Here is a 27892-nt window from a genome sequence, read left to right as displayed (position 1 = left end):
CAGGAATCAGGAAATTTATCCAAGTCTCCCACGTGGGTGCAGGGACCCAAGTACTTGGGCCATCTTCCACTGCTTTCCCAGGCACATGAGCAGGGAGCTGGATTGCAAGTGGAACAGCTTAGACTCGAAGTGGCACCCATATGGGAAGCCGACATTGTAGAAAGCAGCTTAACCCACTGTGTCACAACACCAGCCTCTAAAATGTTTATAAATACATGTATTATAAATAATTCTGAGATAAACACCTGTGTGTGTGCATGTGCGCGCACGTGTGTGTGTGTGTGTTTTCCCCCATCACTAAAGTGAATGCTGGATCAAAGGATGAAAGACTTCATATATTTTTTCCTAATTTATTTTTAGATAATTTTGCTAATTAACACTCACAGCAGCAAACGGGAGAGAACTGGTAAGCTGGTTCTTGTGAGTTTCTCAGAATGTGGAGTCTGGTGGAGGGGTAATCCTTGCTGACCCTGGATTTATGGGGAATGAGGTAGGGGAGCCCTTTGCCTCCTCTAGAGAGGTTGTTACCTACAAAGTGAAAAAGAGAAATTGAAGCCATCTTAGATGTACACAGAGAAAGTACTTCTTTTCCTTTGAGGCCATAAGGAAATGAACCTCAAGCTAGAAATCAATCAGGAAAGAATCCAATGGTGGACTAATTTCCCAAAGTGTGCTGTTCTGGGAGCTCCCGGAGGAGTACAGAAAGGGTGGATCCTCAGTTCCTGGGGGTAGTAACAGGGACAGGCAGCCTTTGCTCAGGTGAAGATACACGGCTCTTCGCTCCTCTTGTGTAGATCATCTCCATCCCTTCAATCACTATTTCCTTCATTTAGCATCAGTTGAACATGCGATGTCAGGCACTGTAAAGGAAAGGAGGTGCAAAGGTGAGATTCCCAAGTCTAGGGAAGTCACAGGCATGGCTGCAGATCTCAGATAGCTCCAGGATGGCATCATCACTCTGGAGAGTAGAACAGTTATCCTAGCATAAATTTAGGACAGATTTTACAGAGGAGGATGTTTGAAATATTTGGAAACCAAATCATCATGATCCAAACAGAAAAAGAGAGCATTCCAGAAAAGCACATGCCAATGCATGAAGTCAGTGAACCCCACGTGTTTAGTATAGCAGCAGCAGAGACCACAGAGGAGGCAGGGCCTGGGGGACAAGGAGGAGCAGGGCCACAGCGACAGGAAATGAGGACGCAAAATGAGTCAGGTTTTATATTGCAAAGCTTTTATAGCCCATTCAAAAGGCTTTTGCCTGACTTGAAGGAATGGCAAAACCAGAGAATGTCTTAATCGGTGACATTTCTATGATCCACATTTCTGTTATAAAAAGATAACTGATGGCAGAGTAAATGGACTGGAAAAGGGGAGAGCCCAGGCTGGGAAGTAAGTACAGACATGCTGTAAAGACATCACCATGCAAAGATGTTGGGGCGAAACATATTTTTAACAGTGACAAAAAAGGAAGTGTTTAGTAGAAATGACCAGAGACCACGAATGAGCTCATCGTAGACAGTGATGAAGCTTGAAGTCAGGGTAGCTGTCATTGCAGAGAGAGAGACACAGCCAAGAACATCCCAAACACTAGAATAATGTCATTATGATTCTCTTACTTATGACAGCTGATGGGTCAGCATGATCTATGATCTTTCTGAGTCTTTCATTAAGTTTTCATCACTGTGCTGCCTTTGCAAGCCACTGCCTCAGGGAGCATTTGAGATTTGAATTTGAAAATGAGATTCACAAAATTAGATATTCTTCATATATTTTTTCCTTTCCCTACCTCCAAACTAACTTCAAACAAAGGCTTATGAAGGATGAGATATTTGAGTCCTTTAACCTTTAGCTATGAGATAGCTAATTTTTGGTTCCCAAGTGAACATTTCAGAAATGACTTCCTGTTCTTTTATTATCTGCAAATAGGATATATTCTTTCAATGCTCCCACCCCTCTCCTATGCCCGCCATGGAAGGAAGAGCCTGCTTGGATGGGCCTTAGGCTCAGGTTCTCAGAAAGGTAAGAGATGGAAAAGAAAGCTTTGGGGAATTTTTTGAGAGCAAGAAAACCAACAGAAGTCAAGTCAACAACATAGTAGGGTAGGGAGACTGTGTTGGGGGAAATTCAGTTAGACAGGGAGCACAAAGAAGTCAGATCTTGGAAGAAGTGCAGTGAGAGATTTGGCAATGTGAACCCAGGAAGCAACCTACAGTTAATCACATCCTGAAGGGGAGTAAACAGAAATGAGACTCAGGAAAATAATGAGTGACAAAAATTATCCCGAGGAGGGAAGTTCTATTTCCTGTTCTCTTTTATCATCTTATCTCTCAGGCTGTTTCTCTGTATCACTGAGTACAGCTAAAGGAAAGTGAAACATTTAATTAACGACTTAAGCATTTTCATGCAAGCAGAAGTCTTTATACCATACAGATAAAACATCTAGTTTAGATAAGTGACTTTTCTCCCTTCTAAACTTTTTTATATTTATTTTTTTGAGAGGAAGACTGATAGAAACAGAGACAGAAAGAAAGAGATCTCCTATCTGATGGTTCACTCCCCCAGCCTGCAATAGCTAACTTTAGGCCAGGCCAGAGCCAGGAGGTAGAAATGCAACCCAAGTCTCCCACACAGGCGGCAAGAACCCAATTGCCTGAGCCATCATTGGCTGCTTCCCTGACTCTAAGCTGGCAGGAAGCTGGGGTCAGGAATCAAACCCAAGTACTCTAGCATAGGATGCAAACATTTTGCTCCTTAGCTTAAATGGCCACTCTAATGTTCTCTTTTTTAAAAACATTTTTCCTGCATCTGGTGCTGTGGCACAGTGGGTAAAGCCACTGCCTGTAGTGCCATCATCCCTTATGGCTGCTGGTTAGAGATCTGGCTGCTCCACTTCCGATCCAGCTCTCTGCTATGGCCTGGGAAAGCAGAGAAGATGGCCCAAGTCCTTGGGCCCCTGAACCCACATGGGAGACTCAGAAGAAGCTCCTGGCTCCTGGCTTTGGTTCAGCCCAACTCCAGCCATTGCAGCCATCTGGGGAGTGAACCACTGAATGGAAGATCTCTCTCTCTTTCCACCTCTGCTTCTCTGTAACTTTGCCTTTCAAATGAATAAATAAATCTTAAAAAAAAAAAAAAAAACACAACACTTTTCAGGGGCTGGCATTATGGCCCCAGTAAAAGTGAGTAAAAAACCACTGCCTGTGACACTGGTGTCCCATATAAGCACTGGTTCCAGATCCAGCCACTCCGCTTCCAACTGGTTCCCTACAGATGTGCTTTGGAAAGCAGTAGAAGATGGCCCAAGTCCTTGGGTCCCTGCATCCATGTGAAAGACCTGAAGACGCTTCCATCTTCTGGCTTTGGCTTGTCCCAGCCCCAGCCATTCTAGCCATTTTATTTATTTGTTTATTTGAAGGGGAGAATAGGGAGAGAGAGAGAGAGAGAGAAAGAGAGAAAATGAATGAATGAATATGAATCTTATATTTGTTGATTTACTCCCCAAATGCTCACAACTGTCAAAGCTGGACCAAGCTGAAGCCAGGAGCCAGTAACTCAAACCCAGTTTCCCACATGGACCCAGGTAATTCAGCCATCATCTGCTGCCTCCCAGAATCTGCATTAGCAGAAAGCTGGACTGGAGCAGAGCCATGATTTGGCAACTTATTTATGTCACATGGGTCCACATGAACTCTTGGTGTTATTGAGGGTGCAAACACCCCTTTCAATAACATAATCCATCAGTAAATCAGTAAGGATTTATTGAGTCCCTACCATGTATTTAGCAGAGGATTGGGTGCTATGAGAAAATAAGAATTTTGAAAATTATATCTCTGCCTTAAAAAACTTCTAAATTTGTAGAGGTAGAAGCTTAGTGAATACACATACAATGGTAGTAAATAGAATATTAATACAAATGTGCAGACAGATACACTCCTACTCACAGTAGGGCTCTGACCTTGTTATAGCTATGTGCTAATGCAGACTTTGGAATAGATGGTACAAAGATAATACCTGAAAAATCTATCTTGAGCAAGTCCAAGTGCAAGTGGTGACACAAAATATATCAATCTATCCTTTAGGGAATTCTTTACATGGGTCAGTGACTTAGGTGAGATTTTCCTTTTAAAAAAATCTAAATAAATGTTAACTATCCAGGGGCTTTTTTTTTTTTTTTAAAGATGAGACGTAGGGACTTAGCTCACACGTCTTTCTCTCAATGTGACTATTCACTTTTGATATTTCATTTAATCCTACTAAAAAGCAGTCAGCTATTTGCCATCTGTACTGAACAGCTGCAGTTTCCTTCCCATCCAAGCACAGCATTTTATTATAGGGAAATTGGCATATTGTAATTGCCATTTGCTTTTTTCATATCCCTGCTTGTGGATAGACTAATCAGAGGAGCAGTATCTCTAAGTCCTGGCTGTTGAGTAGGTCAGGTGAATACAAGTGACATCATGTGCACCCTCTTCACTAAATTAGCACTAACTTGACTTGCCAAACCCTTAAAGCTTCTGATGTGAGACATCTGTGCTCAATGTTATTTATGAATAGTGGCAAAATGTATAAACATCCTTGGGACTTCCTGTTAAATATATTGGATTGAATGTAAATATTTAATCTCTTCTCCTTCTGAAATTGTATTAATAGAGTATGGAGAAAAATGGTACGAGTCAATGAGGAAGAAGAGCAAAGACATCTCATCAAATAAGAAATGTCAACAAAATTTTGGAATCTGGAGACAGATGATTGAGATGTAATGATATATCAGAGCCCAGAAAGAATGTTGGAGGGGGAAGCACAAAAAATAAATCAGTTTCTATTGAAAAACCCTGGAATGATTTAGGAATTAGAGACAGTAGGTATTTTGAGTTGAGAAAGGGCAGGAATTCAAACAAGAATAGTTAAAAACCCAAACAAAGAACAGTGAACCTTCCCTTCCTCTTTCTATCTTTCACCACCAGTCACCTACCCTGGTCACGCAACTGAAGGCTTTTCTTCTGGGGAAAGTCACCTGCAAGGCTGTACCTGAGTACCCACCCGCAGCAGAGGGTGGGTGAGAATGGCAAGCTGCAAGCAGGCCGAGTAATCGTGGTAGCCTGCCTGGCTCCCAGTGTACTGGATGCTAATCTTTTTTCCCTAGTGAGAGATTGTAAGATTGCTCCTTGTAGAAAGAGACACATGGACAAAGAATGCTAACATATACTGAAAATGACTGGGTCCCCATCTTAGCACTGTATGCTAAAACCTGTTGATGAACAAGCAAGGCACAGCCACCCCACCTATGCATGTTCTCGGGATTCGAAATCCACTTTTATAGTTACTTCTTTTCTCTAGAAATGTTTTTCATGCACAGTATTATATTTATTACAGGTAATCTGAAACATATGGGTGAACATAATAAAAAGAATTAAAATAATCTCTATTTTCATCTTCTAATAATAATCATGGTTTACATATATCATCTAGGCTTTTTTCTGCTTTTGTGTATATCACAAATATTGCTTTCAATGTATGTGTATTCTTTTTTTTTTTAATTTATTTGACAGGTAGAGTTGCAGACAGTGAGAGAGAGAGACAGAGAGAAAGGTCTTCCTTCCATTGGTTCACTCCCCTAATGGCTGCTATGGCCAGCGCTGTGCCGATCCAAAGCCATGAGCCAGGTGCTTCTTCCTGGTCTCCCATGGGGCGCAGGGCCCAAGGACTTGGGCCATCCTCCACTGCCCTCCCGGGCCACAGCAGAGAGCTGGACTGGAAAAGGAGCAACTGGGACTAGAACCCGGCTCCCATATGGGATGCTGGCACTTCAGGTGGAGGATTAACCAAGTGCACCACAGCACCAGCCCTGTGTATCTGTATTCTTAAACACTCTCTTATTGCACTATTTTGACTTGATAGTGCATCAATAAAATCTTACCTTGCCAACAAATAAATTGCAATAAATTATTCCTTATAGCTGAATAGTATTCCCAAGATGAGTGTAATCATCATTTATCATGTTAATCCCTAATGTTTGATATTTGTATTGTGTCCAATTTTCAGTAAAAGAAACAGTATTGAAGTGAACATATATCTTTGTAAACTTGACTATCTTAAGATTATCAGGAATAGACTTGCTATATCAAAGTATGTACTCTTTTCACAGCTCTGATGCATATAACTGAATTATTATTCTCTTGAAAATTTTCACTGAAATATAGTCCCACCAGGAATATATGAGAAAATCTTTTCTCCATTCTTGTCCAAACCAAGCCAAACATAATAACAAAACTTGACAATTTGATAGTACCTCATGGCTGTTTAAATTCATTACTACTTTAGCATTTTGACTAGTTAACAGTTTGTTTTTCAAATTTGTTATCCATGGTATTTATACATTTTATTGGCATAATTATCTTATGATTTTTTCATGATTTATAGATATATAAACACTGCCCATTTTTCTGTCACATGTATCAAACATTTTCTTTGGTTTGCAATTTTCCTTTTAACCTTTTTCTGGTTCTCATATACTTTAAGTTTCCTATTCTTGTGTGTGTGTGTTTGTGTGTATACATGTGTGAACAAGAGAGATTCTTTCATCTGCTGGTTCACTACCCAAATGCCTGCTGCAACTGGGGCTACACCAGGCTGAAGCTCAGAGTGGGGAACTCAATCCAGACCTCCCATGTAGGTGACAGGAGCCGTTGCCTACTGCCATCCAGGGTGTGCATCAGCAGGAAGTTAAAATCAGGAACAGATCCAGCATTTGAACCCAGGAACTCTGATGTGGGATGTGTGCATCCCATATCTTAACCTCTGCACCATATTCCCACTCATGTGCTCCTTCCTGAATACTAACAGAGAAGTGGGAATCATCAGAAATGTTAAGGAATGAAGCAACATCATGTGAAACAGCAAAACAAACAGGAAAAAGAAACAAAGAAATTGTGCTATGTATCATCTACTATGTGTGTCCTGCTCAAACTCATGTTGAAATGCTAACTCTCGACTTGATGGCATCAGGAGATGGGACATGAGTGGGAATTGGTGGTCTGTTAAAATGAGCCCACAGAGGACCCACAGTGTGGCACAGCAAATGAAGCCACAGCCTGCAGTGCTGGCATCTTATGTGGGTGTCAGTTCTACTCTAGGATGCTCCACTTCCAATCCAGCTCCCTACTAATGTGCCTGGGAAAGCAGTGAAAGATGGCCCAAGTGTCGTGGCCCCTGCACCCACGTGGAAGTCCGGGATGAAACTCCTGGCTCCTGCCTTCATCCTGGCCCAGCCCTGGCTGTTGCAGCCATTTGGGGAGTGAACCAGCAGATGTAAGATTTCCTTCTATGCTTCGCCCTCTCTGTAACTCTACCTTTCAGATAAATAAATAAATAAATCTTAAAAAAAAAAAAAAGGATACCAGAGAAAACTCTCTGGCCCTTTGCCGGCCGAGTGAGGATGCAATGAGACAACGGCGTCTGCAGCCTGGAGGAGGGTCCGCAGAACCTGGCCTTGCTGACAGCAGGGGTTACGACTTCAGCCTCAACAGCTGTGAGAAGTAAGCTACATTGTTTAGGAGACATCCAATCTATGATGCTTTGTGAAAACAGCCTGAGTCAAAACTGGAAAAACTAAGAAAATGAAGGAGAGAAAATCTCAAGAAATGATGAGTCTCAGAGCAATAAGATCATGCACTCATGAATAAAGAAATGCTAGAGGGCCGGCGCAGCGGCTCACTAGGCTAATCCTCCGCCTTGCTGCGCCGGCACACTGGGTTCTAGTCCCGGTCGGGGTGCCGGATTCTGTCCTGGTTGCCCCTCTTCCAGGCCAGCTCTCTGCTGTGGCCCGGGAGTGCAGTGGAGGATGGCCCAAGTACTTGGGCCCTGCACCCCATGGGAGACCAGGAGAAGCACCTGGCTCCTGCCATCGGATAAGCGCGGTGCGCCGGCCGCAGCGCGCCAACCACGGCGGCCATTGGAGGGTGAACCAACGGCAAAGGAAGACCTTTCTCTCTGTCTCTCTCTTTCACTGTCCACTCTGCCTGTCAAAAAATAAAAATAAAATAAAATAAAAAAAAGAAATGCTAGACTGGGCATTTGCCTACTGGTTAAATGCCCACCTCCCACACTGGAGTATCAGGGTTTGATGATGTCTGGCCATGGTTCCTGGCTCCAGCTGCCTGCCATTGCAGGCCCTGAGAGGTAGTGATGATGGCTCAAGGAATTGGGTTCCCGACACCAAGATGGGAGACCTGGATTGCGTTCCTGCTGCCAGCTTTCAATCCAGTCATTGTGCACATTTGAGGAGTGAACTAGTGGATAGGGGCTCTGTCTTTTTTCTATTTTTATTAATATAGAAAGAATAGATCTTATGCATCCATAGGTACAGCACCACTCCTCTGCTACCCAATCCCCTCCCACCTTCTCTCTTCCTCAGTTCTTGCAAAGATATCATTTTAATCTACTCTATATTCATAGGCTTCAATTGCCACAAAAGCATAATTTTCAACAAGAGAGCTCTATCCTTTTTGAATTTGTATTTCTACATCTCTCTGTTGCTGCTATAATAAAAAAATTTAAAGAAAAGATATCACTGAAAAAGGACTAGAAAGAGAACATGAAAACCTTACATGTTCAATAGAGCAGTTGAAAGATAATGCTAACAAGAATACCAGAAACTGAAGACAAAGGAAAATAGGAGAGAAAAAGCAGAAAATTTAGCAGGAGTTCTAGAAAAAGAGATCAGAGAAGAAATATGGGGGTAAATGATCAAAGAAAAAAACAGAAAAAAACAACAAAAGACACCTTAGATTACTTGAGATCAAAAGGCCCTGCCAAGAGCCCAGACATCAGAGACGCGCCTGTCTGTTGATTAACTACATGTTATCATCTCTAAGACTACAGTCAGTAAATGAGTCGTTAATTTGCAGTGGGAAAAAAACCACTGGGTCTTTCTTTACTGGAGTAGGAACCTCTATGTCTGGAACTGAGATGTTGGCACTAAGAGGAGAGGACATGGCTCTTTATGGGTTAAACTCATCTATATCAAACATTTTCCATCAAAAGTTTTCTCTTCTCATAGTTTGAGAGCCATCCTTAGTCTAACTACCCAGTTGTTTCTGAGGGATTTTTCTTTTTACCAGTTATGACAAGAAAAAACCAAAACCTATAACACTTCACATGTTTAAAGCAAACACAGTACATGTGATTGGGAAAACATAAAATGAGCTTCTCTTTGTTTTGGTTTCATGCACCTCTGTTAAGGTAAGAGTGACTATATTTTAATGCTACTAGGAAATTGGGATGTTTTTGCCCGAGTAATAGAGGAAAGTGCAAAATAGGAAGGAAGTGAGGGAATAGCTTAGAGGAGTAGGTTTGTGTACATTTTTCAAGATAAGTGGAAATCTAGTGAACTAGAAACGATCATAAAATGAATTTTTATACTATAGTTTTAAAGATTAAGCTAATATTATTTCAATACAAAATTAACAAGCAACAATTAAAATGCCTTGGGCACTACTTTGTAGTCTCTGACAATAAAGCTTTTTTATAAGTCTACAGAATGGCTGATTGATGAGTTTATTTAGTAAGATCTTATCAACCATGCCATTTTACATAGAAAAGTCCAAATCTATAACCACTGAAGATTATTAACTCACTTAATCATTATGTATCTCCCACTGATAGACAATCTTTGATTTGAAAGAAATTTGATTCAATTTATGGCAATTTTTCTAGAGCAAGATGTGGAAAATTTATTATTTAATGACATCTTACATACCTAATAAACAATAAAACCTAAATAATATTGAAGATGTTTCTCTAAGTCTGTAATACTAAAAGGAATTATCATTCTATCTTTTGAGCATGTCTATAGATTGTTTAAAATGTACACACTTGGCCTTTGTCAATGAAGACCAATAAAGCCAACTAAAATGGCTTTTTGGGGTGGGGGAGGCCTTTTTAGTGAGACCATAACTGGACTTCGCATCTGACTCTCCAGATAGAAATAATCATGCATCAGCATTCTCAAATAATGTTAAAGAATAGCTCACACTAACAGAGATGGATCCCAAAACAACCAGACCCCGACAATAACCTTTCAGTATGTTGTACATTGGGTTACCCCAGAGAAGTTATCTCAACTAGTCTGTGTTTATTTCCCCTCGTGGAGCCAGATCTTAGAATACTTTGAAATAAAAGTGGAGAACATAGGAAAGTAGTAGCAGAAAGGGGGTTGAGAGGTCAGGGAAACACACCCAAGCAACTTGTAGGTACTAATACCAATTACTGAGTGAGTCATCTCTTCTGAATCACTCCTCCGTCCTGGGAAGAAGCTCTCTGAGTGCCTGGCCCAGAACTCAGAGACAACTCACGGCCAGGCAGCTACTGTACAGGCTATGTCAGAACCTGTGTCGTCTGAACCCCTAATTATGAGTGCCTATGGTTAAATCCTGGAACTCTACAATCTGGGAGCTCTTAGGAGTCTATGCTCATTACTTGTTGAGTCAGTTCTGAGAGTGAGCAGCTTTAACACCTGAACGCAGTGGAGTCTGAGTAGAAATGGGCCCTGTTTACTTTTCCCTTGGCCAATAGCTGTTACCCACCCAACCCTCCTGCCTTGCTATCTTCTGCCACTGCTCTCTATGTGGTCTGGTGGATGAGTATAGGCCTTTAGACATTGTTACCATTCTCGAAAAAAAGCAAACCCCTGAAACAACTAGGAAAAAATAGAAAGTGTCTATTTTCTGCAGCTATTTGAATGGAGTAAAAAGAAAATGGAGCCCTAACTTTTTGCAGGCTTAAAACATTTGAATTCTGCACAGAGTATTTTACTTTAGAATGCATTTAATGGAAACAACATTACTACATGGCATGAGTGCTAACTGTGGAAACTAAGGTAGGCATAGTTGTGGCCCAGAGTCATAGAGAAAGGCAGTAACCAAGACTGAATTTGTTAATCCAGGTCCGCCTGATTGGGAAGTTAGCCCACACAATCCCGAACTAGGAGCACTTACCAATGTGTGGCTGATGGGAGCCACGAGGACGACTTGTGTAGTTATTATACATCACTCACGGCAAATGAGGTAATGCATTTGAAAGGCAGTATAATCATAAAGTACTATACAAATGTTATGGTCATTATTATGCCGTATTTATTGCCTTTTTCCTCGGGGTAAGACTGCACACATCATACACTGGGCAAATATTCAGAATCAGCCGTCCTCAGCGGAGCATGCTGACTGTTGCAAGGAGCCAGCTTCTCCAGCAAGCAAAGATGCATCCCTGGTGCCCAGTAGCTTCCTGAATAGAGGGCTGAGCCTCATGGAAAGCACATTTGTCTCTGTCTTTCTCATCTTCTATTTCCCCTTCTGTCTCCTTTTCAGCTGTAAGGGAGAGGGGCTAATGAATTTGACCTATAGTTCAGAATAACAAGTCACCCTCCCACACACCAGATGCCTACAATAGCCAGGACTGGGCCAGGCTGAGACCAGGAGCCAGAATTCCATCCAGGTCCCCATGTGCTGGCAGGGACCCAAGTGCTTGGCTATTATCTGCTGCCTTCCAAGATGCATCAGCGTGCAGCTAGATTAGAAGTGGAGGAGCCAGCATTCATGTTGGCTCTCTGATATGGGATTCAGGTATCCTAAGTGGTGGCTTAGACCAGCTTTAGGGCTCTATGTCATCAAAGTCTATGACAGTTTATGATGAAATAGCATTTTTGAAGTTTAAAATTTCAAGATGTAGCCAGCTCTTAAATATCATTAAGAAAAACAGAAACATCTTCACGGATATATAGTTGAATTAATCGGTGTGGTGTTGTATATACCAAGAAATGTAAACATACAGATATGGGAAATTATCCAGGACTCACTGATAATTTTTTTAAAAATCAACTGCAGTATTAGAGGTGTAGTGGGATTCCATTAATATATTTCACAAATATATGCCTACCAGGCCGGCACTATGGCACAGCAGATTAAAGCCCTGGCTTGAAGTGCCAGCATCCCATATGGACACCAGTTCTAATCCCGGCTGCTCCTCTTCTGATCTAGCTCTCTGCTATAGCCTGGGATAGCAGTATAAAATGACCCAAGTCTTTGGGCCCTTTCATCCATGTGAGAGACCTGGAGGAGGCTCCTGGCTCCTGGCTTCAGATCAGCACAGCTCCGGCTGTTGCAGCCATCTAGGGCATGAACCAGTAGATGGAAGACCTCTCTCTCTGTCACTACCTCTCTCTGTAACTCTGTTTTTCAAATAAATAAAATAAATCTTTTTAAAAAATACATATGCCTACATATATGTAAAAAATAAAAAAAAACTATGTCTGGAAAGATGCACTACACCCTTTTAGCCATGGTTACCTAGGGAGGTAACCTAGAGAAAGAGGAAGACTTTCATAGATTGTTCACATGTATGTATTGTTTGAATCATGTACAACATGGATAAATGTGTTTATTGTTTGTGTAATAAAAAACCAGAAGCAGGTATATTTGGCCTAGCAATTAAGATACAGGCTAGGATGCCTACATCTCACATTGGAGTGCCTAAGTTTAAAATCCACCTTTGACTCCTGATTCCAGCTTCCTTCTAATACAGAAGGCTGGGATAATGGCTCAAGAAGTTGCCTTCCTACCATCCATGTTGGAGACCTGGACTGAGAAATTATTCTGGGCTTTGGCCTCAACAGAGCCCTCTATTTGATTGTGGACATTTTGGGAATGAACCATTAGATGAAAACTCTCTCATTCTCTCTCTCTTTCTTTCTTTCTCTCTGTCTCTCATTCTGTGTGTGTGTGTGTGTGTATCTAATATTTTTAATTGCCTATACATTTCAAAGTTAAAATAACTAATTATCAAAAAATTGAATTAAAATAGATGCAATTTTATTGAAACTGACAAAAAGTATTCAGATAGAAGAATTTTCCATAATTACAGGGCTCTCCAAGTGCCTAGCTGAATGAATGATCCAATAAATAAAGTCTGCAAGGTTGGTTCTTGTGAAATTTCAAAATAACACCAAATAAAAAGATTCTAAAAGCTTCCAGAGGGAAAATAAATAACACAATTTGGATCTGGATGTAGAATGTCTTTGGACTACCTAATGTCTTTCTGGTTCTGAAGGATTTTTGAGACTAAAATCTCAGTGAAACTTCTTCAGCTGTTAAGGTTGTGTGAAAACAACGACGTTGTCAGATGTGCCAGGGCTCATGCTTCTACCTCTCAAGCATCTTTCCTCAGACAGCTTTGGAGGATATGCTTCCTATGAAAGAGGAGTAAAGCAAAGTCAGCTAGGCATAGGAACTGGACGCACACTAGCAGGAAGCTGTATCCGAAGCATAATAGGCATTCTGATATGGGATGTGGCTGTCCCAAGTGGTGACCTAATGCCTGGGCCGCATGCCTAGTTGGATTTTTAAAAAGTCACAATGAAAACCAAACACGAGACTTGTGCAGACAATAATGAAAGGTCAGGTAAGGGCAGAGTACAAGATTTGTGTATGAGAGTAGTGGGAGGTGACTGGGGGCAGGCTGCCATATACCAGGAGTGCCAGCAGCAGGAAAAGCTGCTGTTTACTGTGGGTGAATGGAGGGGTTACGTGATGAGATTTTTTCCTTACAACCATCAATCTAGCCTTAGCAGGCAATTTGGGTTGGAAAGGAAAGCTCCAGGAGTGGTGGAAACTATTTGGAAGACTAGTAATAGTCACAGATTGAGGTCATGGAAGTTGAAAAGGGGCACTAGCAGTGGAATGGAAAGGAAACACAAGGATGGATCATTTCAAACATCACTGAGGAGGAAACAACAAAATTTGCCAACTGATTCATTCTGTAGAATATGTGCTTGCATCATCCATGCGAGAGCACCCATTAATTTCTCCAGCAAACCCCCCTTGTAGCACAGCCTGTTATTACTGATGGGGCTTCAGGTCGAGTCATCCCCTTCTCTCTCCCAGCAGTATAATTACATGCCATGAAAACCTGATGTAACATGGTTAGCCCACAGCATATGGGTTATTCCCCCACCACTAGCTTGACATAAGACTTTTCTAAACTTGCTTGTGATAGTTTGGAACTCCCCAAAGCGAATCATGTGAAACACCCTGAGCCCTAGCGTTGTTTCCTTGAGCCAGGAACCTCGACCTTAATGTGGATGTCCAAGCAGAGGGTTGGAAGAGACGGGCAGGCTGAGTGTCCTTTCTGCAGCTGAGTGTGTATGTGAGCGTGTGTGCAAACGGTCCTCTCTAAGGAAAGCGCACTTACTTTTCCCAGGGGCAGGGAGAGTCCATGCTTCCCGGTACTTGTTCCACGACCATCCACACTAGAAAGAAACAGCCTCTCCTCACTGCCTCTGAGCTCTATCCATGAGACACAGGTCCTTTGTGAATTAAATTAATACTGGAAAGGGGCATAGAAAATGGAGCAACAAGAGCAATGAGGAAGTGAAGAAGAGGAGGAGAAGAGGCTGAGGCGGCCCAGGAAGAGGGGCAGAGGAAATGAGAGGGAGTGGAAGAGGAGGGGAGGAGAGAGCAGAGGCAAGCTGGAGAAGGCTTGACCAGGTGGTGGGACTGACCACGTTTGAGGTGGACAGAAGGTGCTCAGGAAATAGCAATGATCTGATGAATGGTGCATGGTCATACCCTTCCACCACTGCTCGCTTGATGTCACCTCTGCTTTTATTTGTATTTCTTCACCCTGGCCACTCTGTTCCATTCTTCCTTCTCCTTACACTTCCCTTTCCCTTTTCTGCTCTCCCTCTTTACTTAGTTCTGTGAGGTCCAGGCTCTTACTCCTTGTTTCATGACTTGAGGTTTGACCAAAAATGCTGCTGATCACTGAGCCAATGAATGTGCCCCCAAAAGATGCCCCAGTCCTCTTCTCCCTCCTTCCTCATGTCCCCTAGCCCCATCATTGCCTTTCCCCAGATATTGGCTCTGCTGTGTACAGTTTCCCTGAGCCCTGTGGCTGGGGTCTAACCTTTCTGCCATCAGATCAGCCTTGACCTTACCAAGTATACACAGGTGCATGCTCACTTGCCCGTCTCCCAGGCAGCCCTGAGCATGGCTTCTCCTTGAGAAATTCCAATATAGCCCCCTTATCATTTCTAGAGCTTCTTCTGATATAGTTCTCTATTCTCACAATATTTCACAAAAATAAAAGCCACAATTCTTCTGTCATGGCTAAAAGTTATAGGCCGCAACTGGTGACACCTGAGGTAGCGAGCAACAGGTTTCAGGCAAGAGGTGTTCATCCATTTCCATGTTCATTGCTGTCTATGTTTGTCCTGCATAAATAGGACTCCTGGCAGAGAATATTAGTGGAAATGGTAGATGGGGAGAGTGATTTTGGGGAGAGCAAGTGCTTGACTAGTAGAGGCACTGATATACGCATGCATTTCTTTATTGGCTCATTCATTTGTCAAGTAAACATCCACTGAGTAGCTACTCTAACCAAAATACATGCCAGACACATTGAGTATAAAGGTTAATTGACACAGATCCCTGCCCTCAAAAAATGCATAGGCTTGTGGAGTAGATAAAAGTGAAAACAAATAATTAAAATATAATGGAGATGAAAGTGACAAATCGTGAATGCTGATACAGGACCTGAGCCTTAAAGGAAGAGTATCTCTCACCAAGTATGAAGGAAACAGTGTACAACATAAAGAAGATAGAAGGGCCTGGGCTATTGATGAATGAGGGGTAATTTAACTGTGATTGTAGCCCAGGAGTATGTGTACAGGTGATGGGAGATTGACAAGAGAGGACAGTAGAAATTTTAGGTAGGGGCCAAGTTGTGAAAAGTCTTGCACACTAAATGTGGTTGGGATTTGTGCTAGGGAGAATGGGAGTCACTGAAGAAATAAAAAAATAGTACCTGGTAACATAAGGAAATCTCAAATCAGGAATTCATAACAGCCCAAGCAATGAAAATACAAAGAATAAGTTTAAGCTGGGGTGGGCAACTTTTTCCTATAAAGGACCAGAGAGTAAGTGTTCTAAGCTTTTCAGACCATATGGTCTCTGTCATTATTCATCTCTACTATTGTAGCATGATAGCCAAGGACAATACTAAACAAATGAGCATGGTTGTGTTCCAGTGAAACTCTATTCAAAAAATATGTTGCAGTCTGGATTGGGCCCACAGGCTCCAGTTTGCTAGCCCCTGAATTAGAGGAATAGAACAATGAAGACTGATGAGTGCTTCCGTGTGTGTGTGTGTGTGTGTGTGTGTGTGTGTAGACTGCAGTGTGGTGCTTGGAACGTTCTCCACACCAGGAGAGAGATGTTATGCTTTTTTCTCCTATGGCCTTTTTTTTCCAAGCCAAAGGAACACATTTACCAATGCAATGAGCACAGTTCTATGACCATGAAGCAGACTGAAAAGAACGCATCAAGAATAAATGCAAGTTGAACCTGTAAACCAAAACAGTAAAACCAGCAATATGGGTTGTCCTTAGAAGAGCCGACACTCAAATGAAAAACTCTGAGTTTATGGGGGTGGGCATCTGGGGTAGTGGTTAAGACATTCTTGGGATGCCCACATCCCATACTAGAGAGGGTTCAAGTCCTAGCTTATTCTCCTTCCTGCTCACGTGCTCCCTAGCAGGTGATGACTCAGGCAGCTGTATCCTTGCCCACATGGGAAACCAGGATTGAGTTCCAGCCTCCTAGGGTCAGCCTGGCCAGGTCCAGCTGCTTCAGTCATCTGTGGTGTGAGCCATGGGATAGGGCATCTCTCTGCTTTTCAACTAAATAAAAATTGAAAAATTCTGGGTTTATAAAGAAGAAAATTAGTTTCCAACCAATGGTTGGGGTTCTTGAAAGCAATGAAAGAAATGAAATTTCCACTGAATTGTGGTTTCTGAAAAAGAAAATTCATAGCGAATGTGCTGAATTCTCACACATTTGTAGAGGGTGCAGGGAGAAAGGCAGAGTCCTTTGTACGTCTTGGAGCCAGTCACAGCTCTTCACGGTGGCAACAATCTCAAGCCTTCAAACCATCCCTTTGCCACTCCCAACCATGCATACTTCCAGGGCTTCTGGCCTTCTCAGGGATGTCTGAGGGAGACCAGCAGTAGGATTATACCCCTGAGACCTGTGGCTGTCCAGCTACATCCTTCTGAGGTTGAAACCTCAGAGATACAAGTAGATAGCAGATGCTCCTGAGTCAGAAAGACCCTGGAGTAGATCCAACATCAGGTTAAGGGGAGTTGTTTAACCTCTGTGATCTTCAAGAGTTTCGCTTATAAATTGAAAAGTTTTAAAGTATGTTCCTATTGTGTTATTAAGATTAAGTAATACAATATTTGTTAATCTTCGAATACAGAATCAAGCATATACTCAGTCACTTAGTACTTCATAAACATGAGGAATTAGTTTTTGTATTTTTGACATTTATGCCTAGTTTAGCAGTTCTTTGGGCCATGCGGGTAGATGGGATGTTGTCTGTCTGAGGGACTGTGAATGATTTCAGAGGCATATTGATGAATTAATTCATATTGTCTAATATCAGTATCAAAAAATTACCTTATTATGTCAGTCTTGGGGCCATGCACTTTATATACTTTTCCTCATTATCATGTAATATTCAGCAAAATCCTTAAAAAAATGCTTTTTTTTTCTACTTATAAGAAACCCAAGGCTAAGGTAGCTGGGAACCTTGCCTGTTGTGATACAACTTTTTTTTTAAACTTTTATTTAATAAATATAAATTTCCAAAGTACAACTTTTGGATTATAGTGGTTTTTTTCCCCATAACCTCCCTCCCACCTGCAACCATCCCATCTCCCACTCCCTCTTCCCATCCCATTCACATCAAGATTCATTTTCTTTTCTTTTTGTTTGTTTGTTTTGACAGGCAGAGTAGACAGTGAGAGAGAGAGAGACAGAGAGAAAGGTCTTCCTTTGCCATTGGTGCACCCTCCAATGGCCGCCGTGGCCTGCACGCTGCGGCCGGCACACCGCGCTGATCCGAAGGCAGGAGCCAGGTGCTTATCCTGGTCTCCCATGGGGTGCAGGGCCCAAGTACTTGGGCCATCCTCCACTGCACTCCTGGGCCACAGCAGAGAGCTGGCCTGGAAGAGGGGCAACTGGGACAGAATCCGGCGCCCCAACCAGGACTAGAACCCAGTGTGCCGGCGCCGCAAGGTGGAGGATTAACCTATTGAGCTGTGGCGCCGGCCCAAGATTCATTTTCAATTATCTTTATATACAGAAGATCAACTCTACATTAAGTAAAGATTTCAACAGTTTGCACCCACACAGAAACATAAAGTACTGTTTGAGTACTAGTTATACCATTAATTCACATAGTACAACATATTAAGGACAGAGATCTTACATGGGGAGTAAGTACACAGTGACTCCTGTTGTTGATTTAACAACTGACACTGTTATTTATGACATCAGTAATCACCCGACGCTCTTGTCATGGGCTGCCAAGGCTATGGAAGCCTCTTGAGTTTGCCAACTCCAATCTTATTTAGATAAGGTCATAGTCAAAGTTCTCTCCTCCCTTCAGAGAAAGGTAAATCCTTCTTTGATGGCCCCGTTCTTTCCACTGGGATCTTACTCACAGAGATCTTTCATTTAGGTGGTTTTTTTTTTTTTTTTTTTCCAGAGCGTCTTGGCTTTCCACGCCTGAAATACTCTCATGGGCTCTTCAGCCAGATCTGAATGCCTTCAGGGCTGATTCTGAGGCTGGAGCTCTATTTAGGACATCTGCCATTCTATGAGTCTGCTGTGTATTCCGCTTCCCATGTTGGATTGTTCTCTCCTTTTTAATTCTATCAGTTAGTATTAGCAGACACTAGTCTTGTTTATGTGATCCCTTTGACTCTTAGTCCTATCATTATGATCAATTGTGAACAGAAATTGATCAGTTGGACTAGTGAGATGGCATTGGTACATGCCACCTTGATGGGATTGAATTGGAATCCCCTGGCATGTTTCAACTCTCCCATTAGGGATAATTCTGAGTGAGCATGTGCTGAACTGTACATATCCTCACTTTTGAAGTCTGTTCTATGACCAAACCAAGGTCTGCACAGAACAGGTTTCTTCTTCTTTCCCTGCCATAATGTGCAGCTCTAATTATTTATGTATATGACTTAATACTACAAATTTTTATTGGTATTAAGTCACTCCTCATAGATTGTTGAGCTCCTTATAGGCAGTGACCTTGTAAGCATGTCTGTGTCTCATTGATAGCCAATCCAGTACCTTGTATGTGGTAGGGATTCCTATACTCTCTGAATGAATGGATCTGCACTCCACCAATCTCCATCCTTTTTTTGACTTTTCTTTCTTTCACATATGATCTCTCCCCAGCTACAGGATCCATCAGAGGCCAAAGTATGGTGCTACATGGCAGTTCTAATCTCAGAAGGCCCATAGGGTGGAGTGGAGGGGTTTCTGCACGCAGGAGAAGCAAGAGACTATAATCTGGGTTCAAATCTCTACCTTTGCCTTTCCCTAGACTCTGGGAGCAACATTTAAGTTCCCAGCATAATTTGTACTCCTATCTCTACATACTGGGAGAAAGGCTTTCTGAAATTTCCAGACTTGCTTTTGCTCTAATTCCCTGGCATGTTGTGAAGTGGGTGAATGGCTACTGCTAAAGAAAAGTAGTATTTTTGGTAATTTATGTCTGAGTCTCCATTCTCATTAGAACAGAAGATGGGTGTCTTGATTAAGTCATGAGATAACATTTGGGTGAACTTGAACTTTTTTGCATGTTTGTCCAGACCTCTGAAGTACTAGATCTTTTCATTACAACTTACCATGGAAAAATACATATATGTATATTATAGATACATGTATAATATATATGTGTATAATATATAATGTATATATGTATAACATATATGTGTAATATATGTATATTATACATATGTATGTATAAGGAAAATATGATGCAACTGGAAACCATTATACTCAGTGAAATAAGCCAGTCCCCAAAAGACAAATACCGTATGTTTTCCCTGATCTGTGGTAACTAATAAAGCACCAAAAATGAAATATATATGAGTGAAATTGACATTTTGAGATTCGATGATGGTTACAGCCCTTGTCTCTACTGTTGAGGAACCATGTTTTTTTTCTTCTTACTATTTGTTGAACTATTTATGTAATATAGGGTTAAACTTATGACTATCAAATCAACTAAAAGTAGATCATTGTAAAAAGTAAGAGAAAGGATAAGAAGAGGAGGAGGAATGGTGGGAACAAGGGCGGGAGAGAGGGAGGATGGAAAGTATCACCATGCTTCTAAATCTGTATATATAAAATGCATGCCATTTGTTCATCTTAAAACTTGTTTTAATCAATTAATTATTTAAAATACTTAAAAATTTTGAATTTAATGGTTGTGATTTCCCTACTCTTCATCCTATTTGTAAATAGATGTCTTTGTTTAATATGGAAACTATGCCTGTAGTTAGCCATTATACTTCCTTCTCTGTCCTTCCTCTGGTCCCATTGGTTTACCTACCATTCAAATGCCTGGATGAGGTTCAGAGTCTCAAAGATGAATGGACCCCAGGGGATTCTCCTTGTAGTGTATCTGGGAGTATGGTGCCAGCCCCTTCACCACAAAAGAGGTGCACAGGGTATATTCAGAAACTTTGAAGGCAATGCCTTAACTTCTACTGGGGCTTCCTTCAGTTACAGTGTTTCAAGGTGCAAGGTACTCTGAGGGCTCCCTGTTTACAAGTCTGTCTACATGGGGGGAGGCAGCACAAAGCAGCCCTGAATGTGCCAGAGATATGTGAAGGTCTGAGTTCCTAGTGAGGCTTACAAACCAGTTAAGAGTTGAGGATCAGTAACCCATCCAAAAGATACACTTCAGCATAAATGCAGACCAGTGGAGACAGTTCAGGGTTCATTTCAACATGAGAAAAGTCCATTTCGGGAGGAGGTGTTTTTTGTGTGTGTGGGTTTTTTTTTTTTTTTTTTTTTTTTTTTTTTTGCTGTTTTGGGGATTTTGTTTTTGAGAGTGATGTTGAGACATGGATTAGGCTGGATGGCAGTAGCCGGGGAAGGAAATGGGTAGGTTTGACAGCACAAGCAGGCTGCACATCTAGATCTGGGGGATATTTAATTATCTTCATATGTAAAAAAATGCACTGAAAGATCATTATTTTGATTTAATTATCTTCATATGTAAAAAAATGCACTGAAAGATAATTATTTTGATTTCTTTTTTTGCTGTTATTATTTTGCTTTTTGAATTGCCAACTCTGGAGACTCTCGCACAAAGAGGGTCCTCATTTCTAGACTTCAAGTACATGGAAGAAAATGTCCACTGCTACCCTACTTCTGTCTCCTTGTTGTGTGCCTAACTCCTTATAAATAAGCCTCAATTAACCTTTGTTCTTGTGACCTAAAGGAAGCCCCTGCTGATCCTGCCTCTGTTAATAAAGTATGGGTCTGTGCTGGAAGTAATTAAATGGGCTGAGCACATTGTCAGAGCTCCAGAGCCCGCAATACTATCTTGCCAGGGTGAGAGTAACAGCAGAGCTCCTTTGTTGGGAACATAATGGAAGAGACAAGCAGGAAGAAAGGCCATTGTCAGCAGCAGAGATCCCTTGATGTACCTGGTATTTGTTACAAATGCATTTTGATGGCTTATTATGTTGAGAAGAATGTTCCCTAATCTTTAGAACTATTCAGCTGGACAGAGGAAATAATCCTAGTGTAACATGTAATTACCTAGATGTGGGTCCCTAATAGAGATGATGGGGGAGACCAGGATGTTGAATCAACACAACCTTCCTTATTAATTTTCTGGGCTTGCCAGAAATACTTGGGTGGTAGATAGATGGAACTGTCCACCATCACACATCTTGCAGAAAGATAGGCCTGGGAACCATCACCAAAACTAATCCATGGGACTGGCATTGTAGTGCAGTGAGTTAATCCTCCACTTGGCAATATCAGCATCCCATACGGACCTACTTGCTTAAGTCCTAGATGTTCCACTTCCTATCCAGCTTCCTGCTAATGTGCCTGGGATGGCAATGGATTACAGCCCAAGTACCCAGTTCCCTGCCCCTCATATGGGAGACAAAAGTGGAGTTCCTGGCTCCTGGTTTCAAACTAGCCCAGTCCTCATCTTTTGGCCATTTGGGGATTGAACCAATGGATAGAAGATAGAGCTCTCTCTCTCTCCTCTTTCTGTCTCACTCCATTTCTCCATCTCTCTCTCTCTCTCTCTCATATATAAATGGATAAATCTTTTTTAAAAAGATGACTCTTTCTTAGAACTAGTACTATTTAAATTGAATTTCACTCCAAATAAAGGATATTTTTTCCTTCCATCTGAGATGCAGTGGCAAGTAATAGGAGAGTAATTCCCATAATCAAATAATTCTGTGAAGCCCTGGGTTGAACAAAGCTGAGAAGGTTTCCTTACTTTACTGAAGCTCAGAGACTTGGACATGCCCACACATGCTAGAACTCTGCAAGGAGGTTATATGTATGCATTAGAGGAACTCCCAACCTTACTGTAGGTGCTTTTTAAGATGGAATTGCTTACACGATTAATGTTCCAAAGGATATACTTTGTGAAATGAAATTTTCATAGCAATATTTCCCCCATCACAAGACTTTATATCATTTGACATTTGTCACTTTAAAAAACAATGTAGCAAATATTTAGGATGAGCAAGTCTAAAGAGTGAATGGACAACGTGAAGTTTATAGCTAATAACAGTGTGCTGTATTCAGGATTTTGGCTGAGATTATAGCAGTTCTTCCCCACAGTGGGGATGAATGGAGAACTACGCAGGATGATTAAGTTTTTCCTTTATGGTAATCATTTTACTATATATATCTTGTAACATCATGTTGTATACATTAGATATTTATTTTAAGAAATGCATTTTGGCACTATTCAGATATGGCCAAATCAAGTGCATTTCCAGATCTTAAACAGATCACACCCTGGCTGTTAGCCAAAAACCAATGATTGGATCATGGCAACCCCCGGCCTCATCTTCCATTTCTTACCGTCCATTCAGGCTAACAGGTGACAGTTTTTGTTCTCTGAAACTCTTTCTGCTCATAATTGTCGTATGTTTTCTTCCCATGACATTCATTAATCTGTGAGGTACAAAAATATTCATATGTGTTTTCATTTTAGTTGCCTTCCCCTTTGATTCCAAATAATACTGGGGCTTTATTAGTGACCTCATTAGGAGCAGCAACTGTGGGGTGAAACTGGAATGAGACGCCAGTTGCTGTGCACACTCAAAGCCCCAGCTAGAGCCAGGCCCAAAGGACTGACTGGAGCTCTGATGTGGCTTCCTTCCCAGCAGTTTTCATCTGGACAAGCCTGCCTCTCAAGCAATACTTCTGTGCATGCCACAAAGGCAGTCCCAATGCTGAATGAAAACACTCAAAAAAGAAGAACATTCTGAATACTCAATTCACAGGATTATCAAAGCACCCTTGCAAATGAGAGCTTGGATTCCACTTTTTTTCTGGTTAATTTAATCAAAACAGCTCCACTCATTTCTACTTAATGATTTGGCTTGTAGGATCCAGTTGTAAAATGTGAATAGATTTTTCAACATGGTTGAGGCCCGGCAAAGCCCACAAGTGGGTTATCTGGGTGATCCATGCGCATGGGACCTTGGGCCTACTCAGCCACCACTACCTGCTGGAAGAAATCAGGATTTGGTAGGGCCTGCATTTCAGGCCTGGGGTCCTGCATGGTGGAGGGCAATGCTGTATCTCAAAGCCTTTTTGTGATTACCACCACCCTGTCACATCCACAGGACACCTCTTCTCAACTTAGTCACCCATAATGCAAGGAACAGCCAGTCTGGCTTTGCCATAGCTGTTCAGGGTAGCCCCTAACGTCCCAGGTCTTTCTAAGTGACCTGAATGGGATGACAAGTCATTTTTTAATATATAGATTTATTTATTTGAAAGGCAGAGTTACAGAAAGGCAGAGGCAGAGAGAGGTGGTGGGGGAGGTCTGTCTTACCTCTGCTGGTTCACTCCCCAGATGGCCACAATGGCCAGAGGTCAGCCTATCCAAAGCCAGGAGCCAGGGGCTTCTTCTGGGTCTCCCATGTGGTGCAGGGGCCCAAAGTCTATGGACCATCTTCCACTGCTTTCCCAGGCCACAGCAGAGAGCTAGATCAAAAGTGGAGCAGCTGGGACTCGAACTGGTGCCCATATGGGATGCTGGCACTGTAGATGGTGGCTTTACCTGCCATGCCACAGCACCCACCCCTCAAGCCATTCTGAGTTGAATAAAACAAATTCCCTCTTAGACCTCCTCCCTCCCCACCCCCGCTTCTCCTCCCTCAAGCTTGTGTGACTAATTTCTCAAATTTGAATTCCCTCTGTTTTAAATATGTGGAATAGGTTCTGTTTTCCTGGCTAGACCCTGGCTTCTCCAAAAAGCCTGGAAATCTATCAATGTGAATTCAATCCCTGCTTTGTGCAGCTTACCTCTCCTGCTTGCAAATAGATCAGTGCAGAATATGCAGATGGAATCTGAGTGGTTCAAATCCAATCCAAGAACTCTGTGACCGACTAAGCCATGTGGAACTTTGAGAGGCCTGGCATCCATCTATCCTGACTCCATATTTCATCCCAGATTGGGTCATTCATTCTCTCAGCATAGTTTAGAGAATACTTATGTCTGCAGAAAATATTTTTAAAGATTTATTTTTATTTATTTGAAAGTCAAAGTTGCAGAGAGAGAAGGAGACACACAGAGAAATATTTCTATCCACTGGTTCCTCCCCAGATGGCCACAATAGCCAGGGCTGGGCCAGGCCAAAACCAGGACCCAGGAGCTTCTTCCGGGTCTCCCAAGTGGTTGCAGGAGTCCAAGTACTAGAACCATCTTCTGCTGCTTTCCCAGGTACATTAGCAGGAAGCTAGATTAAGTGGAGCAGCCGGGCCTTGAACTGGTACCCAAATGGGATGCCGATGCTGCAGGTGGGGGTCTAACCCTCCACACCACAGCACCAGCCCCAGACAACATTTTTTAAAGACCCATTTGGAGAGAAGCAGGACATGGACTATGAAAAGCATAGAGGCCTCCGTTGGGTCTAATATGAAAGTTTCTCACCCCAGCTGTGAGGAGAGGTGTGAGTAATGCAGGAACTGGAATCGGCAGGTCTCAAGCCAGCGCTCTCCTTGCCAAGGTTCCCAGGTAGTTGAGTACAAGGGGCAAAGTGCTCTACTTGGGGGCCTGGTAGATTGTTAAAAAAGGCACTCTGGCACAGCGTTGGGGAAGAAAATAGAATTCCACATCCTGCCTGCTGAAAAAGGATTCCACTCTATTATCAAAACAGAGCCTTCTCAAGTCAATCAGTGCGACCTCTCCAGACCTCAGCACAACATGAGAAAGTCAGTGGTGGTGCAGTACCAGAAGGTTTTAGAAATTCCCATTTCTGAACATGAAGTAGACAAGAAAAAAAAATACACCTCCCTGGAGAAGCAGAATCCTCTTCATTTTAGAACTAATAATTGCTGCTGTTTACCAAGCACCCTTCATGAAGCCAGAACTCTGCCAGGAGCTTCACACACATGGTTTTGCTGTGTCCCTACAATGCAGGCTTTCATGAACCCCAATGTGCAGATGAAGGGTCTAAGCCCGGGGGCATTTCTGTAATCTGACCAATAGCTCTTAAGTGGCAGAGCTGGGGCCTACACCTGAGCCTGTTGGTGCTCAAGCTCCAGGTCTTTCCATGACTCCTAACCAGGCTGTCTTTCAGGAAAACTTGAATGTTAACGTTAGCCTCCTGGGTTTCTGGGTCACTTACCCACAGCGGGTCTGGAAATCAGGCTAGTTCACATTCATGGTGCAGTAGCCAAAAAGAATGAGAAAAGGGAAAATCAGTGCTGGAAAAGACAACATAAGCAGTGAGCAGCAGAACAAGTCGGTAGAGTCTCCCATGGCTTTGGAGCCGCCCAACTCTGCTCCTTTCCTTTTGTGGTTCACTCCATGTTCACTCCATGTCCAAGGAGGCAGGAGTGGCTGTCTCTGGTGAGCCTGAGCTGCTGGCAATCCAGTGTCATGGTAGAAGCACGAGTTCTCAGATGCAGCACTGGCAGGGGAAATGAGACTAGTTATTTAAACTCTCAGAGCCTCAGTTTTCTTGTCTGTAAATGGGGTACCAGTAATTTTTCATCCGAGATTTGTTGTGTGGATTAAGTCACGTTACTAAAACACATAGAACATGGCCTATGCCATTAATGCTCTTTAAGTTTTAGCTGCTTAGTTGCTTTTCTTGTCACTTATTTATTTTTTAAAGATTTATTTATTTATTTAAAAGGCAGAGTTACATAGAGAGAGAAAACTAGAGAGAGAGAGAGAGAGAGAGAGAGAGACCTTCCTTCTGCTGGTTGACTCCCCAAATTGCCTCAACAGCCTGGACTGAGCCAGGCAAAAGCCAGGAAGCTAAGAGCCTCTTCTGAGTCTCCCACGTAGGTGCAGGGGCACAAGCACTTGAGCCATCTGCTGCTTTCCCAGGCACAGTAGCAGGGAGCTGGATCATAAGTGGAGCAGCCAGGACTTGAACCAGTGCCCATTTGGATGCCGCTGCTGCAGGATGGGACATTGACCCACTGAGCCACAGTGCCAGCCACTCTTGCCATTTTTTATCACACTGGAAAGCACAGATGCCTTCTCTTGTGACAAGAAGTAAATCTTTCAAAATCGTGCCTAAAGGACATGTCATTCTTTCCCCTCCTCTCCCCGCCCCCCATTTTCTCCCTTATGTCTGGTGCCTAACCAGACCCTTCTCAACTCCTTGCAATGAAAATGGCAAAGCAGATAAGCTGCACAGGGCAGCTATGAAACAGATAAAAGGTTCCCTGAGGCTTCAATGCGACTTCTACTCCCCACCCCGCAGTGGCAACTTCCTTCCTCAACTGGATAAAAACCTGAGTTCTAAATGTGACCAGCATGTATTCTCTTCGCAAAAACAGACTGTCACCAACTTCTTTGCTTCAAATAAAGCAACCTGTCTCTGTTGAGGTCAGTCTCCATCTCTTTTTCCCATCTCTCCTTTCTGGGGGTACAAAAGGCCGGAACCCAAAGCTATTCCATACCTAACAATGTCCATGGGTCCACAGTGACCAGTGTGGCTCAGGCGAGCTCGACTACTGGGCAATGCACCAGACTCTACAAATGCTGGACCCACCAGAGAAGGTTCTGCAAAGGTCTTCTCCCACAGAGTGGAACAGTTCTCAAGGACGTCACTGCACTTAGAGCAGTTCCCAACTCAAACTCCAAAACGATGATCACGTATTCTTGAACTTTCCCGGATGCACTTGACATCCTGAGTTTCTCACTCAAACCATGGGGAGAGAGGAAAATTGGGTCTGGAGAAGTGGCTAGTGGCAGGGGTGGTACAGGCAGGTGGGCACTTCCTGTGCTCCTTACCATCGCCACCACCACTCTAGGAAAAACCCCTGCCACCCCCCCCCCCCAAACACACCTGGGCTTGCTCACGCACCTTGCCCAGGTCTTTCCCGGCTTCCGTTTCTCCTTTGCCTGGCTATGGCTTCACTGTAGATTAGAGTCCATCCATTGTGGCAAGGGGTAGGGAGAAGGAGCCCAAACGAGAAAATGGCTTGAGAGAAAATCCCCTTTTCTACAATGTTGGGTGCTTTGGAGCTTTCCGTTCAGGCTGACACTTTAAAATGTGTCTGTGATGACGCCAGCAAGGGAATTGATGGTGACACTGCATTTCTGAAGCCCTTTCACAAGATGGCTAGGAGAACGATTAATCCTATCGATTTATTCCACCCTGGCAGCTGATGTCAGGGCATGTGGCAGGACCGTGCACTCTGCTGTTGGCTCACCTTTCCTCCAGTCTCCTCTTCCTGCCCTGGGGGCTCCAGCTGGCATCAGGGGGTGCTCCCTCTGTGGCTGA

At 42.7% G+C, this 27892-nt stretch overlaps 1 long non-coding RNA gene across 1 annotated transcript; it reads right to left on the bottom strand.

The window, feature by feature from the left end:
* Positions 1–303: 303 nt before the first annotated feature.
* Positions 304–27892, bottom strand: LOC138844949 (uncharacterized). The gene is made up of 3 exons (XR_016219674.1): positions 27473–27892; positions 25775–26059; positions 304–860 (listed from the first exon to the last, which is right to left on the bottom strand). It is a non-coding gene; the product is annotated as an uncharacterized LOC138844949 (long non-coding RNA).

The sequence above is a fragment of the Oryctolagus cuniculus genome, chromosome 13 (assembly GCF_051225735.1).
Source record: "Oryctolagus cuniculus isolate XC-2025 breed Fujian yellow rabbit chromosome 13, ASM5122573v1, whole genome shotgun sequence".
NCBI lineage: Eukaryota > Metazoa > Chordata > Mammalia > Lagomorpha > Leporidae > Oryctolagus > Oryctolagus cuniculus.
The sequence above is the reverse complement of the archived record's forward strand: the minus strand, read 5'-3'. Positions and strand labels throughout refer to the sequence as shown.